This window comes from Mus caroli, chromosome 1 (genome assembly GCF_900094665.2).
Source record: "Mus caroli chromosome 1, CAROLI_EIJ_v1.1, whole genome shotgun sequence".
In the NCBI taxonomy this organism is placed as follows: domain Eukaryota; kingdom Metazoa; phylum Chordata; class Mammalia; order Rodentia; family Muridae; genus Mus; species Mus caroli.
In genome coordinates this window covers 163,081,112-163,086,712 of record NC_034570.1, presented here as the reverse complement: position 1 = coordinate 163,086,712, position 5,601 = coordinate 163,081,112, and the positions used below count along the sequence as shown (strand labels likewise).

The 5,601-nt window shown below is 38.8% G+C and overlaps 1 pseudogene; it reads right to left on the bottom strand.

Annotated features, from left to right (window-relative positions):
* Positions 1 to 256: 256 nt before the first annotated feature.
* On the bottom strand, positions 257 to 3,473 carry LOC110296454 (annotated as a pseudogene).
* Positions 3,474 to 5,601: the final 2,128 nt, after the last annotated feature.

Here is a 5,601-nt window from a genome sequence, read left to right as displayed (position 1 = left end):
AATACAACAATAGGAATTGGCTCATTCTTTACCTTATTAAACCAGTGTTTACTGAGCACTTGCTATTACATGTTGCTTAACCAGCTGCAGTTGGTTTAATGAAGCATGTATGCAAATCCTGGGGCACAGACTTTTCAGTGGATAATGCCAGTGGCCTTTGACAGTTGAGAAGCTATTGACAACACTGTGAAAAATTACTGTTAAGAATTGTCTCTTTGCCAACAACATTAGCTCCTTTATGTACCTAGGTTAGGAGTTAGGTTTCAACCTTGTTGCCTTTTCCAGGTTTCCGAATCTCCAAGACTGATTTGAACTGTTCTTGGGTTGAGAGCAATAACCCTGTGTCCACAGCAAACAAAATCATCACCAACAATGGAAAAATTCACTGTAGTCAACCATATTTGCTTTTGTGAGTTAGAATGGAGTGTAGATGCAACAAGTATACAATTCAGATCAGAAATTGGAAAATGGGGCTCAAGAGGGACCCAGGCATGATTGTCCATCATTAGTATGATGGGGTATCCAAGAACAGACAGAGAACACCCAATATACTGAGTTCCACAGTCTATTCTCTCTAGAGCACTATAGAAGGATAAGTGGTTCCCAATGACCCCTGTCTTAAAGTTCCTCTAGCCAGCCTAAGTCATGGAAAACATGATGCTGTTCCCTGACTATTTGAATGTAGAAAGGACACAGAGTGGAGCAGAGATAATTAAACAGCATTTTACTCTCAAATTAGCAAATACTGGCAGAGCTTAACTCTGAGATTTAGCGTCTTGCTTTTTTTTTAATAGATAATTATGAGCATGCCAAGATAAAACGAAATTTCTTCCTTCAAAGGCAAACATTTCAAAGGTTCCCCTCTTACATGATGTTTGGGAAGAGCAAATATTCTTGTGGGTCATAAGGGCAGGCCACCTGCCTGTTCTCAGCAGACTCACTCACATCTTTTGGGACTTGCCCTCACAGCTTGCTGACGGGTTGATTTTCCTCTTCTACCATCCTCGGCTAATACGGATTCTTCAATCTCTTTATATCCTTGCTTCCTTTGGCTTTCCAAACTCCTTTCAGTTCGATAAATATAAATACTATTCTTCAGAGCAATAGATGAATTTGAGATCGAAATAAGGACTGGATCCTTTTGTGTCTGGACAGAACTTGACAGTTTAGAAAGCCATTTGACAAAAATATCCCATTATTTGTTGCAAAATTCCATTTTGTGCATAGACATTACCATCAGCACTTGGCAAATAAGGGCTCTGCTGTTGAGATATGGACTGGGTCTCCTTGTTGTAAGTCTATTAGTCTTTGAGACAATCACAACTTATTGAAGTTAGTTGTTGTACTAACTTCATACACTGACTCATATGTGTGCTTTCCCTTCCCCAGTAAAGACTATGTATTTCATTATCAACTCACCATTTATTACAGTAATTCTTAGTTTCTCAGAGTAAATGTACACCCAATGAATACTGCCTGAGCAGTCATAGGTGCCACTGTTATCAAGTGTAGCATTTTTAATGAAGATGTTGGGACCATCATCATAGTACTTGAGAGCAAGTACTTGAGAGCATCCTTGTAGTAGATCACCTGGTGTGCATCCAGTTCTTCCTGCCATGGCTCCTAAAGAAGAAGGGCCCTTTTTCCAGCACCACATCAGCAGAGGCCTGAAGAACCAGCCAGCCTGAAAGACATTCATTACTTTGTAGTGGTTTATTTAACATTGGATGGAAAAAAACAAAGAAACATTGCATGGAGAAAGGGACAGACCGATGCACAGACTGATAAAAGGGGTCATCCAGAGATGATCACTAACCCGTTTCTTGGCTCATAAGATCCATGAAAGAATAAAGACAAAAATAATATGAATAACCTCACTTCTATACATTTGAATCCTTTCTCCCCCTGAAAAGTCAGTCAGGAGCTATAAAGTCTCTGAGACCTTTCTCTTCTAACTCCCCTCCTCTCTGCCCAATCTGAGCACACATAGAGAAGGCTTGCAAAGCAGAATTCCCTTTAGATCAGGGTCGAGTTAAGCAAAAGTAGATAAACATACAGATAGACTATGGAGTTTCAGCTTAGGGGATTTATTTTGTACACTCTTTCTTCACAGAGTCTTCTCAACTCTGTTGTTAATTGTAGTTGGCCAAAAAAAAAAAGTTTCTTTAAAATATATGCATCAATTTGAACTATATGTTTAATTTCTACTTATTGTCCTCTTTTCTATATAAATCTATGTATCAAGTAGTCAGGGCTGCATCTGCCCCTAATACCTACCACAGTTTTTATAGTAGGCAGATATTCAATGAATAATTGTCAGCAATGACTCAGCAAGATGTAAAAATTATTTCCTGAACTGGAGAGATGGCTCAGTGGTTAAGAGCACTGGCTGCTCTTCCAGAGGTCCTGAGTTCAATTCCCAGCTCACACACAGCCACATGGTGGCTCACAACCATCTGTAATGAGATCTGATTTCCTCTTCTGGTATGTCTGAAGACAGCTACAGTGTACTCATATACATAAAATAAATAAATCTTTTTTAAAATCATGCTCTATGGCTAATGCCATTTTTAAGAATTGTAAAATAATCATAAATGGAGAATTTTGAGTTAGAATATATCTAACTTGTACAAGTATATTGTTTTTAAGAAAAGCCTTTTAAGGGACCCTCTCAAATATACTTAGGATGAAATAAATAACTATCTTTTATGGTTTAGTTTATCTTTGAAATCGGCTTACAGAATTTAAAACACCTTCCACTCAAGAGAAAATATAATGTGCAACTTATCCATTCAAAAGATAATTTGTTTATTCAACATTTATTGACACTTAAATATGCTGTATTAAGTTTTGAGTAACAGTAAAGGAAATTGGGAATGAACAGAGGTATCTTTCATGCCTTGAATGGTGGCACTCACACTGTCCAAATGTGAATTTGTCACCTAGTTGGTGCCATTGTAGATCCATTTAGTAGAGTAGTTCTGAAGGGAATTATTCCCACTTCATGTAAAAGTCACTTTCTTGTTGGTAAGTATTCTAATCCATTCAAGGACACTACAGATTTCTGAGTGACTTTAAAAAAGTTAAATTGTGACGATAAAGACATTTTATTGCTGTTGTTGTAATTATTATTATTATTATTATTATTATTATTATTATTATTATTATATCTTTTTTACTGACAAGTCGTTATTCCCTCCAAGTCCACCCTCCAACAGTTCCTCATTCCATTCCTCCTCTTCCATCTCTAAGACGATGCCCCCTACTCCCACCCCACCAGACCTGTCCCCTCCCTGGGGCCCCAAGTCTCTCTAGGGTTAGGTGCGTCTTCTCTCACTGAGGCTAGACCAGACAGTCCTCTGCTATATATGTGTTGAAGGCCTCATATCAGCTTGTGCATGCTGCCTGAAGACAAAGAAATTTTAAATCATTGAAAATGATCATGTCAAAAGTACAAGCATGTCAATCGTCATGTTTATACATGTATGTACATGTTTTTACAATGGCCCATTTACTCTGGCAGCAGGACAAGACTTTTGCCCTGATGTCTAGAAAAAAAACAATAAAGGATGAAGTGTACCATGTTGTCACCTCAGGGAGCAACCAAGCTAAACCCAAAGGTTACCCACAAACACAGAGGTTTGGAAACAAGCAAACTAATTTATAATGTGATAGGATAACCTCCTCTAATTCAGTTTAAGCATCTAGAAATAAAAATTGCAATCTCTTTGTAGATAGAGATAGTATTAGTCACACTCAGTCATTGCTTCCTATAATGGTTGGTATATAATGTTTATTAAATAATTATTAAACAGCTAAATGTAGGAGTAATAAGTGAATGTCAACATCTTGGCTTCATTAAAATATGTCAGGGACAACTGTCAATCACTTCAAACTACAGCAAGGATCGGTACACTTTATTATAGTGTGCAGGAATAAGTTGTAATAATTAAAATAAAAGTATATAATAGACTTGATAAAAATATAAGCTCTACATGGTCTAAATTACTATAGCTCTTTAATTGTGAATAGATAGAATGAAGAATGTTTGAAATTTTAGATGGTCACAAGAAAAACCAAGAGGGTGTCAGCCTTGGATGGCTTCTGGGAGCAAGGAGACATGGTGAAAATTTAAGTGGGCACTAAAGAAATGGCTACATGGTGAAGATAAGGGGTGATATAGTCATGGCGCTATCTTCAGACATTGGGGACTTAAGATAGAATCCAGTCTTTGTCAGCTGTGTAACCTCCACTAGTGATGTAATCTGAGTAACTGAAGTCTCAGTTATAGCATAGCAATAAAGAAAGTCAGAGCAGTTGAGGGAGCCATCTTGTGCCCTGGCTCCCTCAGAGACCAGTCTACACAGGTGAGAGTGTGGACTGCAGAAGCTACATAGCTTCTGGGACAGACCCCTGTTTGGGCTCCAGACATTCTGGCACCTTCCCCACCAGAGGAGATCTGTCTGCCTGATAGGGCTCTGACTGCTGGAACAGGTGAGGGAGCCATCTTGTGACCCAGGTCCCCTGGAGACCAGTCTGTGCAGGTCAGCTCACAGACTGTGGAGGCAATACATCTTCTGGGACAGGCCCTCTTTCAGGCCTTCATCTTCAGCCAGGAGGCATGTCTGAATGCCAGAGCTCTGTGTACCTTCCCTGCATGAGGAGAGCTTCCCTGCACAGAATACTCTGACCACTGAGACTCAGGAGAGAGCTGGACTCCCAGGAGTGCTGACAGAGGCTAACAGAATCACAGGAGGAACAAGCTCCAAGCAGAGACAACTATAAAACTAACGCCAGAGATTACCAGCTGGCGAAAGGCAAACATAAGAATCTTACTAACAGAAACCAAGACCACTAACCATCACCAGAACCCAGCACTCCCACCTCAGCCAGTCCTGGATACCCCNACACATCTGAAAAGCAAGACTCAGATATAAAATCATATCTCATGATGCTAATAGAGGACTTTAAAAATGGGTATTAATAACTGACCTAAAGAAATACAGAACACTGCTAAAGAGGTAGAAGTTCTTAAAGAATTACAGGAAAACACAGCCAAACAGGTGATGGAATTTAACAAAACCATCCAAGATCAAAAAAGAGAAGTAGAAACAATAAAGAAAACCCAAAGTGAGACAACTCTGGAGATAGAAACCCTAAGAAAGAAATCAGAAACCATAGATGCGAGCATCAGCAATAGAATACAAGAGATGGAAGAGAGAATCTCAGGTGCAGGAGATTCCATAGAGAACATCGGCGCAACAATCAAAGAAAATACAAAATGCAAAAAGATCCTAACTCAAAAAATCCAGGAAATCCAGAACACAATGAGAAAACCAAACCTACGAATAATAGGAGTAGATGAGAATGAAGATTTTCAACTTAAAGGGCCAGCAAATATCATCAACTTAATTATAGAAGAAAACTTCCCAAATCTAAAGAAAGAGATGCCCATGAACATACAAGAAGCCTACAGAACTCCAAATAGACTGGACCAGAAAAGAAATTCCTCCTGACATATAATAATCAGAACAACAAATGCACTAAATAAAGATAGAATATTAAAAGCAGTAAGGGAAAAAGGTCAAGTAGTGGATAAAG